The sequence below is a fragment of the Physeter macrocephalus genome, chromosome 1, assembly GCF_002837175.3.
Source record: "Physeter macrocephalus isolate SW-GA chromosome 1, ASM283717v5, whole genome shotgun sequence".
Classification (NCBI taxonomy): Eukaryota; Metazoa; Chordata; class Mammalia; order Artiodactyla; family Physeteridae; genus Physeter; species Physeter macrocephalus.
This window is the reverse complement of record NC_041214.2, coordinates 25,022,807-25,036,284: the sequence shown is the minus strand read 5'-3', so window position 1 is coordinate 25,036,284 and position 13,478 is coordinate 25,022,807. Positions and strand designations below refer to the sequence as shown.

The following is a 13,478-nucleotide window of genomic DNA, read 5'->3' as shown; positions in this document are numbered from 1 at the left end:
CATCTCAATGCCTCTGATGATAGAACCATCTCCCTCAGCCTGGTCCCCAGCACCCTCCATGACCTCTCCACACCCAGCTCTCTCAGACTTGCATCCATCTCTTTATGTCTCCTGGGCTTCATGCTAACCAAGCTCATGTGGTCCATCCCACGAGCCTCTTCTGACCTCTCTCCTACCGCTCATGTTAACCCCTTTTTTGGTCCCCCAGTATTGCCCTTGACTGCAGCTCTGGACCCTGTTTTCTTTCAGGCATGGCTCCTGTGCTTCTTCACCATCAAGCTTTCCCAACCTTCAGCTGGAATAAACACCTCCTACTGGCATCCCTTAGACCTTATCAAGATACCTTTTACAATATTTATCCCTCTCAATCTTGTCTTATATTTAATATAATATTTCATATATTTTGTATTATAAAAAATTCTATTTTGGGATGTCTTTTCTCTCCTACCTTTTTTTTTTAACATCTTTATTGGAGTATAATTGCTTTACAGTGTTGTGTTAGTTTCTGCTGTATAACAAAGTGAATCAGCTATATGTATACATATATCCTCATATCCCCTCCCTCTTGCATCTCCCTCCCACTCTCCCTATCCCCCCTCTCTAGGTGGTCACACAGCACCAAGCTGATCTCCCTGTGCTGTGCGGCTACTTCCCACTAGCTATTTAGTTTACATTTGGTAGTGTATATATGTCAGTGTGACTCTCTCACTTTGTCCCAGCTCACCCTTTCCCCTCCCCGTGTGTTCAAGTCCATTGTCTACGTTGGCGTCTTTATTCCTGACTATCTTGTAAGCATCTTGAGGACAGAAGACATGACTGTGTCTTTGCTTCATCGGCAGGCGGACTCTCAACCACTGTGCCACCAGGGAAGCCCTGTCTTTGCTTTTTAAAGAAGTTTTTTTTCTTTTTTTCCCATTATAAACCCAATGCACCTGATTCTCTGAGTTGGAGGAAAGGCATTTTAGATAATGAGAAAGTTGGAGTCCAATAACCTTGTATTTTCTTGATGAAGAAGACAGTAAAGTCAAGGTTTTTTTTTTGTTTTTTTTTTTTTGTGGTATGCGGGCCTCCCTCTGTTGTGGCCTCTCCCGTCGTGGAGCACAGGCTCCGGACGCGCAGGCTCAGCGGCCATGGCTCACGGGCCCAGCCGCTCCGCGGCATGTGGGATCCTCCCGGACCGGGGCGCGAACCCGGTTCCCCTGCATGGGCAGGCGGACGCGCAACCACTGCGCCACCAGGGAAGCCCCAAGTCAAGGTTTTAAAGTAAGAGTTTCAAGTAACTTTTTTTAAAAAGTAATAATTTGCTTATGTATCTAATAAATGCTTAGCTTACATATCCATTTTCAATTATAATTCTACAGCAAATCCTACTGTCCCAAAAAATTTGCCATCTCATTACAGAAAATGTGGGAAATTCAGAAGTCAAAGCAAGGGAAAATGTCTTCACTTTGAGTCTAACACATTGCCTGACACCTTAGACTTACAGTAAATTATCTTTAAGTAATTAATCAGTGAAATCAAGCTTTCCAGGAGATAAGGGCTTTGGAATGAGAGGGCCAGGGACATGGAAGCCTAGGGCAGATTTCAGAGCAGCCTGTAGAGTGGCAGAATCTGAGGGGTGACAGAAAGCCCCCCCTTGATCTCTCCCAAAGGGTCCCAGCTTGATTGCCACTCAGTCTGAAAGGGCACATGAGAATCCACCTCTCTGCTCTGCTTAGTCAAACCACTACCACTAATACACCTGGAGGACTAACATAATTATATACAAAAGAGGATTGCGCCACACATGTTACATCCTTTCCTCCCTCGAGGGACATAGTGGGGCTGGAGGTAGGACCAGGAGGAATCGTGTAGAAAGATAAGTCACAGACCCTGACACTAAACCTTTAAGATGATTGTGCCAGCTTTTATGTCACTGTAATCAACCCCCTAGGCCCTTTTTCCTTACCCTCCCTCATCCTCAAGACAGGCCTTTCCTGCTTTACCTCTAGCCTCTCTTTGCCCTTCTCTTGCTCCAAGTTCCTGGCAATCAGCCCTCACAGCACCTCTTCAGACCCAAGGGCCATGAGGGCTCCCTTTTCCATGGGGAGAAGTAGGTTCAAGTCTGCATGAGGCTCACACTCGGTGTCTGTGGTGAGAGCACAGGGTCTAGTCTTAGCTGACAGGCTCAGCTCATCACCCCATCCCGGCATGCCCCTCTCCCACCCCAGGTGGCTAAAGAGCCAGACCCTGGCCTGTGAACATTTACTATGGGAGCACTTAGCATTCACAGGACACCCTGTTACCCGTCATGCTCACAAAACATTTTGAGGCCTTCAGGTGGAAAGGGCTATAAATGAAAAACAGCCTCAGTCAGACCTTGTTCGGGCCGTCAGCAAATGAGAGGTGAGTTACTGTCCTGTTCCATCGAGACCCTTGCGATTTGGTCAGATGATTTGTGAAAATCAGAGCGGAAGCAAGGGCCTCTCCCTTGCTTTCTTCACGGCGCGGATGGAAGAGGCAACAGTGAGCAGTACGGCCGCCCTGATTCTTGGTCTAATATAGCAAAATAAAATATTTCCTCTTCATGGACAGTAATTTGTGACTACTTAGGCATAAGTGCTTTCTGGCTGACCAGCTCCAATCCAGAGGTCAGCTGGTGTGTTTCCTAACAGATCAAAAAGAGAGAAGGCAGATGCTTGTCACGAGGAAATGAGTTTCCTTAGCTGGGATGCTTGGCCGAGTCTGTGGTAGCATTGCTGCTCTGTCTGCATGGGTCTGCCTGAGCCACCTTCCTCCTAGTTAACTCATCTTTTATGGGTTCACTCAGAAGTCACTCCCTTCTAAAGGCCTTCCTCCACTCCCTGGATTACGTATAGCCAGGCATCTAGCTAGATCCTCCGGTTATGTCTCATAGTCTTGTGTGCCCTTTGTGTACAGCTCTAATCAGAGTATCATCATCTCACACTTGATTCAGCTTGTTCCCTCCCACTAGACTCGGAACTTCGTGATGGCAGGACTGGGTCTGCCTCGGTTCCCCACTACTGCTCCAGCCACAGAGGCTGCCGCTTAGCGGAGGCTCAATAAGACTGAATGAAGGAACTGCAGACTGTTAGCCCTGGAAGGGACACCGAAGCCCCCAGAGGTGACATAATGTGTCCAAAGACACAGTGTCCCTTATAGCAATCGTATTTTCCTGAGTTCGAATTCCACATTCCTTCCCACATTCACTTGTGAGGCCCCCTGCCTTCAGAATGAAACGGGTCACTTCCAGAACTACCCTGGTCCTTGGCCTCAGGCTCAGATTCCAGGATGGTAATCAGTGGACATAGGGTGGCTAGAGGCAGGGGATGCCCAGTGCGGGTCCTGTCATATTCAGCACCTTCAGACGGTTAGTGCAACCTGCTTCCTTTGAGGACTTGGGATATTGTACTGAGCTAAAGATCTAAGACTTTAACCCAGAAAAACAGCTGATCTCTAGTAGAAGAACATTTGAGGCCCGAGGCAGCTCAACAGGCAGAAAAGTAGGTCAAGTTAAATTCTGTACACGGGGAGATCTGTGGCTAAATGATGGGAGGCGTGTTATGATCCCACTGATACGGTCTCGGGGAAAGAAAGATTCCCCAACCCCTAGTCACCAAATTGGAGGAGGAAAAAAATGAAAGGGTTTTACTTACTAGAAAGATATTTTCTGTTCAGGGAAGAAAAATAGCTCTTAAAAGTGTTCAAGAAATAATTTCAATCAAGAGCAAGGCCATAAACATAACAGCATGAATAGTACAGAAGGATGTAAAGAGCCAGGTGCACCAGGAAACACACTGTCTTTAAGTCTAAACGGCTGGGTTCCCTCTTATGGTCAGTAGAAAATTATAGAGGGGAACTGTTAGCTTGGCATTTCTTTTTTCAAGAGTAAATCAATGGCTCCTTCATTTTCACCAAATTGTTTTCCTGCCCTCCAGGGAAAATATGACACAAGCATAATGCAGATGAGGAAAGGAAAGGCCAGGCTGGGACAAAACATTTAATTAAACCCCCTTTTATAAAACAACCTTCCTTCAGCTTGACAAATGGATGAAGCAAAATGTGCTTATACAAGCAAAACAATTCACCAGGTCCATACAGTTTAGAACTCGCATGGATCAGTCGCAGGTGGTAATTCAGCGCATTGCTCCTCAGGTGTGCGCTGTGGGGAGGGGCCGGGGGCGGGAGGCCCAGTCTCTGCAGAAAGGTGGCTTCATAGCAGCAACTCTGCACTCCCTTCACAGAGCAGAGGTTTATGTGGGATTTGGCAGTGCCCAAGTTTCTGTGCTTCTGCAGCAGGGTGGAGACGGAGTCTACCAAGTGTCCCCCTGGTGCGCGCGCGCGCGTGTGTGGTGGCTTCATAGCAGCAACTCTGCACTCCCTTCACAGAGCAGAGGTTTATGTGGGATTTGGCAGTGCCCAAGTTTCTGTGCTTCTGCAGCAGGGTGGAGACGGAGTCTACCAAGTGTCCCCCTGGTGCGCGCGCGCGTGTGTGTGTGTGTGTGTGTGTGTGTGCGCGCGCGCGCGTGCGCACGCATGCAGGGTGCAGACGGATTCTACCAAGTGTCCCCCTGGTGCGCGCGCGTGTGTGTGCGCGTGTATGTGCGCGTGTGTGCGCGCGCGTGCTCGCACGTGCGTGTATGCACGCGCACGCACACGCCAGGTAGGGGCTGGGAGGGATCGTGGTGAAATTCTACAAAAGAAGTACACTCCAGGGTACAGCCCGAAAGTGTGAATCTCAGACACATGTTTCTGAACAACTAAGCTAGACGATTTCTCAGGCTGGAGGCCATCTCTGCCTTCCAGTCTCTGCAGAAAGGTGGCTTCATAGCAGCAACTCTGCACTCCCTTCACAGAGCAGAGGTTTATGTGGGATTTGGCAGTGCCCAAGTTTCTGTGCTTCTGCAGCAGGGTGGAGACGGAGTCTACCAAGTGTCCCCCTGGTGCGCGCGCGCGTGTGTGTGTGTGTGTGTGTGTGTGTGCGCGCGCGCGCGTGCGCACGCATGCAGGGTGCAGACGGATTCTACCAAGTGTCCCTCAGAGGTTCAAGATCCATGTGGCTCCAACAATCTCAGCTATGGTTTCCTCAGCTGCCAAAGGCAGGCGCTGGACGGACCAAAGGGCCCCAAACCCTGTGGGTCATTCCAGACTAAGGGCTTGTAAGATAGTGTTCTTACTCTTCCCTGGGAGACCAATTCCGCTGTCTCCAGTGGGGCTGGGGATCTGCATTTTTAAAAACTCCCCAGGTTTTAAATCTCATGTGTTTGTGAATCTCAGACACATGTTTCTGAACAACTAAGCTAGACGATTTCTCAGGCTGGAGGCCATCTCTGCCTTCCAGCCTGAGAAATCGTCTAGCTTAGTTGTTCAGAAACATGTGTCTGAGATTCACAAACACATGAGATTTAAAACCTGGGGAGTTTTTAAAAATGCAGATCCCCAGCCCCACTGGAGACAGCGGAATTGGTCTCCCAGGGAAGAGTAAGAACACTATCTTACAAGCCCTTAGTCTGGAATGACCCACAGGGTTTGGGGCCCTTTGGTCCGTCCAGCGCCTGCCTTTGGCAGCTGAGGAAACCATAGCTGAGATTGTTGGAGCCACATGGATCTTGAACCTCTGATCACGGAGTGGACCCCAGTCTCCAGAGCCACACCCCACCGCCTTTCTTCAGGAACGCGGTTGCTGGAGGACTCAGGGGCTCATTTGACTGAGGGAGGTCACACCGCCGCTGGCTGAACTCAGGCCTCCCCGTTCCAAGCCCAGGGCTATTGCTACAACAAGATGCTGCTTCCTTTGTCCTTGCTAAGGTCCTTTCGCTTGTTGATTCAGTCATTTATGCAGTTGTTCAATTTGTACAGTGTTAACCTTTTGTGATTGCCCACCCCGTGCTACTCACAGCTGCAAGGGGTGGGGATATAAAGTTAAATGAGTAGTGTCTATATCCTAGGGAATAACACAGCCTAACAGGAGGGACAGCAGTAATAATGCACAACAATTATAGGAACTTATCACTTGCAAGGCACTGTTTGGAGCCTTTTCTGTTTACTTAGTTAATCCCTCACAATAACGCTGTGCAGTAGGTGCTATTGTCCCATTTTGCAGATGAGAAAACTGAGGCACAGAAAGACTTGCTTCAAGTCACACAGCTAAAGAGACCTAGGATTTAGTACCTTGGTAGTTGGGCCTCCGAGCCCATCTTCCTAGCCACGGCCCCGCACTGCCTCTGGCTAAGCTCGCTGTACCTTGAGAGTCCAGTGGAGGCACAGGGTCAGTTCTCCGTGGGATCAGGAAAGGTTCACAGATGAGAAGTCGCCACAATCAGCACCAGGTGGAAGGTGGAGTAGGAAGAAGAATTAAGGCAAGAAAGGCAGCCTGAGCTCTGGGGGTTCAGGAGCAGAGGATGGAGGAGGGACCTCGCAGTGGGTTACCTGTCACTTCCTGGTTTGTGGAGTCATGTGGCTTTCATGTGTAATCTGTCCCCCTAGTAAGGGGCCACCTTTTGGGCCATGCCATTCCTCTGTGTCCCACACCCAGAGCCCCCAGTAAATACCAGGTGAATGAAAAGGAGAGGGTGGGGCAGAGAATGCAGGGGCCCTGGCTCTGAGGAGAGGAGACAGTTCAGGGGCAGCTGTGGCCACAAGGACGAAGCAGAAGCCAGTTCTGCTAGGGGCAGAGATGGCTCTTCTAAAGCTCTGGCACCTTACCTTGAAAGGTAAGCCCACAGTGGCTCTATGCGTTCCGGAGTTCAGAGGCTACCCTGGTGCCGAATTCGGCCTGCCCCTGACCTTATGGGCTTCCCAGGGCAGCAGAATTAGCCAATGCAAGTTGCTTTGTCTTCATGCTCACTTAAGCCACATTCAAACTGTGCTTAGAGCAGGAAAGGGACAGTTAAGATGGAATGAATGGTGCAGAAAACAAGGGGAACACAGGCTGATGCTAGTGGCGAGTGTGTTTGACCTCGGTTTGCCGCTTTCCTCGGCAGGGGAGACCCACCTAAGGATTTTACAAGCTCTGAGAACACAGCGACTTCATGTTTCCTGTGAAACCAAAAGGTCCTTTAAGGCATTCTAACGATCTCTTTAATCGCCGCCATGCTAATGTGGGTTGAATTCTGGGAGACTGCCCTATTGTTTATTGTTGACGGAGTGGGGACACATCCCAACAGGTACATGAAGTTCTTTATGAAATGAGCCATAGGAACCTGGAGGGGTTCGCCAAGGGCCTCAGCAAGCCTCTGCTTCCCAAGGCAGGGTCTTTACTGAACATCGAGATGCTCTTTCTCTCTTTGATGCGAACTTCCAGAATGATCACAGAGGGCTTTGTGATAGGAAACCACTTGAACATTACATCCCCCAAAGGAGCTTTGCTGGCAAAATTGAAACTGTTTAAATATGTTCATACAGAAGAAACTTTAAAATAAGCCTGGCATAACTTTTGTGGGCTGTTATTCTACAGAGCTTGTCCAGAGCTATAGATTTAAGATACTGTTACTGGGAATTCTGTTCACTGACTTGAGCACCCTGAGTGGTCTGGCCTCGCTGGAGTGAGAGAACGCTGGAGGGCGGAGCGGGAGCCAGGGCTGCAGAGGCAGGCGCTGGCACAGCGGAACGCTGCCTTTTAAGTACCATATGAACCAAAATGGACATATGCAGTGACAACTTCACACAAACAACAAGTTGGACTTCCTACAGAGCAGTTTCTGAAAGGACTCAGTGTGGTGTTGGAGAAAAGCATCTTGGCGCCCTGGTTCAACATAACGGAGATAATCCACTTTCAACTCCCCAGTTCAGAGCGTTCACCAAGCTCTCACATGCCTAACAGCCAGACAACGGCAGAGTGATCAGCTTTTGTAAACTGCTTGCTACCCACGCAAATCCTCACTTTTAAAAGCCACAGCTTTCAAGTATCCTTCATTAACATGGGAAAGCGTAACAGGATGGGCGAGGCCAGTTAGTAGGCTGGGTCAGGTGTGTGACGGGCTGCGAGGGTCCGCAGGGTCGTGTAAGGAAACTGGGTGGGTTTGTGGGACCCAGTGGGGTAGGACAAGGCTTTTCCTATTTCAGCTGGTAGAATGTTCTCTGAGGTTATAATCCTTTGTTTCCAGTACTTAAGCATCATCGACTGCCCTTTAAGCCATGTAAAGTATGACTGAGGACTCCGGTTACAGCCTCTGGGAAAGAAAGGAGTTTTTGAACCCTCTGTAACCCTTTCTGGCTGAACAGACACGTGAAAGCACACTGTACAGCAAGCCACCCTATAGGTGAACAGAGTAGGGCAGAGGTGGGGAGGGATGGAAAATTACATTTTGAAGCAAGGTTTAGAATAATTTTATCATCATGTGCTTCCCATGTATGATTTCTCAAAGCCACCCCGAGTCTCCTGTGCACTGCTTGCGTAGGCGCCTCCTATACTGATGAGGTGAGCATTGTTTTCAGGTTTTAAGCATAACAGTGTTTTAAGATGTAACCTTATTTGCTGCTCTTTTCATTGCTGCTTTGCAATGTTTTATCTATTTTAATTACTGTTTTAATGTGCTGCATGTATCCCAAGATGCTTCTGTGAAGGGTACCATTTTAAGAAGTGAAGAACTAGATAAATAAATCCACAGAAGGATAAGATTACATTAGTCAAACCTGTGTCTAAATGAGCATTTTTTAAATTGCCCAGTGTTGAGTGTTAATGAGCAATAGTCTCTCTTTCAAGTGTAAGAACTGAGGTGTGATATCCAAGGTCAGACATGGGGCATGGGTAGATCTGGGAGTGGAAGGCAATATCCCCAAGGGCTCTCTTCGTTTCCAATAACTAGAATCCATGCTATCATGTTTGAGTTTGAGCTTATGTTCTCAACAAGTCTTTAAAAGTAACAATAGCTCTAATGAAGGCAAAAGTATATATTTTCCACTTAACTCTAGCAGCAATTGAACTGTAGTTCTCTTGGCCAGGAAACAAATTCCACAGACCCAGTTCTTAACCTGAATCATGTTACCCCTGGTCACACACTCGACTGCGTTCCTTGGCTTAGTAAAGTAGGAAACGGATGGTGGGTTCAGAGTTTCCTGAACCTGAAGTAGGTGCTGTAATGACATAACGCCTCTCCACCCCCACCCCCATGGCCACACCAAGCTTTTTATTTCTGGATTTAAGCACAGGCAAGGTGAAAACAATAGCTGAAATTTCATAAAACAGTAGTAGTTACGCCTAAATGTTTTTACTGACTTCCTAAAAACATGTTGGAATCAGCTCCAACTGCGTTTATAAATGAAAAAGGAAATGAAGTTCAACACCCCCACTGCAAAATTCTTTGGTCCTGAATTGGCCAGATGCCTAGATTTCCTTTACGTAAACGGGGTCAAATGTGAGGGCAGCCAATTGTAAACTAAGGTTCTGGCCTCCTGGAGCCTCATGATCAAAGATGTCAGTGAAGACACCACGAAGTCGTGATGTAACTTCTTAGTATGGAGAAAACCCAGGCAGATGGAGGCAACGAGCCCAGGGGTCAAGAGCCCTTGGAGCGAATGTGGCTCATGCAGCAAGAAAGAAAACACCTTTCTCAGGCCTCTCTCCCCTCCACCCAACACACACACACACACACACACACACACACACACACACACACACACACACACACACACACACACACACACACACACACACACCTCTGCTGCTACAGACTCCTTCTGTGGGGCTGGTCCTATGACTTTTTATTACTCTCAGATAGCTTAAAAAATAGTCCTCTGATCAAAACAATGAGGTACCACCTCACTCTGGGCAGAATGGCTATCATTAAAAAGTCTACAAATAACAAATGCTGGAGAGGGTGTGGAGAAAAGGGAACCCTCCTACACTGTTGGTGGGAATGTAAATTGGTGCAGCCACTACAGAAAACAGTATGAAGGTTCCTCAGAAAACTAAAAATAGTGCTGCCATATGATCCAGCAATCCCACTCCTGGGCATATATCCAGACAAAACTATAATTCAAAAAGATACATGTTCCCCTATGTTCATAGCAGCACTATTGACAATAGCCAAGACATGGAATCAACCTAAATGTCTATTGACCCATGAATGGATAAAGAAAATGTGGTACTATATATATATATATACATATATATATATATATATGTATATATATATATATATGTATATATATATATATAGTGGACTAGTACTCAGCCATAAAAAAGAATGAAAAATTGCCATTTGTAGCAACATGGATGGCCCTAGAGATTATTATACTAAGTGAAGTAAGTCAGAAAAAGACAAATACCATATGATATCACTTATATGTGGAATCTAAAATATGATACAAATGAACTTATCTATGAAACAGACTCACAGACATAGAGAACAGACTTGTGGTTGCCAAGGCAGGAGGCTGGGGGAGGGATGGAGTGGGAGTTTGGGATTAGCAGATGCAAACTAGTATACACAGGATAGATAAACAACAAGGTCCTACTGTATAGCACAGGGAACTATATTCAATATCCTGTGATAAACTATAATGGAAAAGAATGTAAAAAAGAATGTATATATATGAACCACTTTGCTATACAGCAGAAATTAACACAACGTTGTAAATCAACTCTACTTGAATAAAATACACTATAAAAAAGAGTGTGTATAGTATGTTATACATATGGGTGGGGCAGACTTACTGTTCATTATTTACTCTTTTGTATCATTCAAGTTTTGTACTTTATATATGCATTTCCTATGCAAAAAGAAATAATTTAAAAAAGAGTCCTCTGGTCACTTGTAATCACAGAAATAGTCTCAGGTAATAACTATGTTCAGTCACATGTAATAATATCAGAATCTGAATTTCATTCCAAGTGAGTTCCCTTCACCAGCTTGGGCCTGCTGCAAGGATCCATCTTTCTTTTGATCCTCCTGATGTTTCCCACTCCACTCCTACTTGCTAGCTTGGCTTCTCCAAGGTTAGGGGACAGGAGAAGGAGGAGAAGTAAATAGGCAAGAAAGGTTTCATCTGTCTGGCACAACTAAGGTGCCATTTCCCTTTGGCTGTGACAGATGTTGGAAGTTGACTGGTGTGGGCATTTGTGAGGGCTCTTCAGGAAGCCCAGAGGGCTCTCTAACCTGTGGTTTCCTACACGGTTTGTGCGTTTCATCCACCCCTCCTTTGGCCCCTGAACAACCAACTGTATAGCCCTGGCTTTCTTCCGCTGTGATCTCTGGCCTCTCCAGGTGACATTCTAGGGCCAGGTCTATGACAACTCAACACAACAGGATCAACCTATTACACCACATGATCAGTCAATAGGAAACATGCTCCTTAGATGCGTTCTCAGTGGAAACACATCAACTTCCTAAACTGTGGCTCTCACTCTGTTGCAGGCTGTTTCAGCCAGCTCCTGGCCCTTTAGATTTCTCAGGTGAGTCAGGCAGCAGGTCTGACACTGGGTCTCTCAATCCTCTGGGGACGTTCATCAAGCTTGTCAATGGTCTCAATGAACCTCGTCTCAGGGGCTTAAGGGGAGGGGCAAGCTTCATCTGTGTTATCCCTTTCTTATACATGATGTGACTCACAGATTTACATTGCCCAGTGGAATGTGAGTAAACACGATATACACTACGTCCAAGTGGAAGCTTTTAGCGACTTTGGAAGTTTCAGCCCTTTCTCCTGTCATGGGAGAGGAGCATGTTCCAGATAAGGCTGCTCCTTAGCCTGGGTTTTAGGATGAGAAAACAGATGGCAGAGCTCCAGCCAACGGGCTGCCAAGAGGAGTCAAGCTCAGCTGAGCTGCAGCTAAGTAGAGCCCAGTAGAGTTAAGCAGACATGTAGGTGACTCCTAGCCTTTACGTAACTTGAACAACGAACATCAACAAACACCTTTGTGGTTGCAGATCACCGAGATATTTGGGCTACTGTCCCTGCTGCAAAAACTGACTAGCTAAGTAGTGGCACAGTAGGTATTAGGAAAATTAGAGGGAGCATGTCCTAGAATCCAAGTGAAGAAGGAGGTTTCAAGTAAGAAGGAGGATCAGTTGAGTTAAATGTTGCTGATCATCCAATAAAATGAAAAGTGAGGCTTGACCATTGGATTTAGCAACATGCAGGGGAGAGCATCAAGACTGGTAAGAACAGGGACTTCCCTGGTGGTCTAGTGGTTAGGACTCTGCGTTTCCACTGCAGGGGACCCAGGTTCGATCCCTGGTCAGGGAATTCCTGCAAGCCCCGCAGCCAAAAAAAGAAAAGAAAAAAGACTGGTAAGAACAGTTTGGCGGAATGATGAGGGCCACTGCAATATCAGAGTACATTCAAGAGAGATTGGGAGGAGAAGATTTGTAGATACTGTGATTTGAAAACTCTTCTGAGGGATTTTGCTATAAAGGACAGCAAAGAATGAGGTTATAGCTGGAGGGGGAAGTGTGGGTAGGAAAGGTTTTTTGTTTTTACTTAAGATGAGAGTGATTACACTAGGTTTTTAAATTATTCAGGGAAGGGGGCAAATGGGGGCAAATGATGATATGAGAGAGAAGAGAGATAAATGCCGGAGTGATGTCTTCCAGTGAGAGACGGTGAGAGTAACACACAAACAGGAGGATGAGCCTTAATTGGAGCAAGATCAGTTTGTCTCTTGTAATAAACACAACAAGGTGGAGTTTAAGGGCATTGATACAGGGAAGTAGGTAGATAAAGGGGGAACTTGTGAAAATTATCTTCTGATTGCTTCTGTTTCCTTAGTGAATTGAGAAGATCATCAAAGGAAAGAGAAAGCTGGGGAAGAGGTGATGGGGGCTTGCGAGGAGGAGAGAAGGTACGAATGAGCTTGTCTAGCAGAGTGGGATTGTTAATGGGTTAGGGAACTTTAGGATTATTTCTGTGCAGCCCTCAAGGGCCCTGAGTGCCAAGCATGATGCTAAAAGCTAGGAGATAAAGGGAAAAGATCCAGACCACGCCCTTGGGAGACTCACAGTCTAAGGTAGAGAATGCTGCCATCAGCAACATTCTGCCTTTTTCCCATTTCCATTTGATTTGCATCACATACTTGAAACTACCTCTGTATCACCCACTAAGCCCCACCTATCACAAATACACTTGGCAGAAGACAAAATTACAATGTTGCTATTTATTTTTATGGCATGTATTAGAAGTTATGAGACACACTGAACAATCCAAGGAGAAGTTAACTGTAAGATGTAAACACAGGCCAGATTTTCATGTCACCTTAGTATCCTACTGAGTTAGACAGGATTTGGCTCAGTGACAGAAAAAAACAAAATCACAGCCAGATGTTTTTATTGAGGATTGGAGGCAGAAATATTAAGTAAAACAAAAAATCAAAACTATATTATCAATAATCATCAGTAGCTTTACAAAATATATTTCTTCCTATACTTTTGTTCTTCTTTTGTTGTGTTGCCAGCAAAAAATTTCTCTGAAAAAGATTGCCTCGGGCTTCCCTGGTGGCGCAGTGGTTGCGCATCCGCCTGCCGATGCAGGGGAGCCGGGTT

The 13,478-nt window shown here is 46.5% G+C and overlaps 1 protein-coding gene and 1 non-coding gene across 2 annotated transcripts in view; one reads left to right on the top strand and one right to left on the bottom strand.

Annotated features, from left to right (window-relative positions):
* Positions 1-13,478, bottom strand: part of SLC9A9 (solute carrier family 9 member A9) — a 563,642-nt gene that overhangs the window by 158,615 nt on the left and 391,549 nt on the right. The gene's annotated exons all lie outside the window — the stretch shown is intronic.
* TRNAG-UCC (transfer RNA glycine (anticodon UCC)) lies at positions 12,114-12,186 on the top strand. The gene has a single exon. It is a non-coding gene; the product is annotated as a tRNA-Gly (tRNA).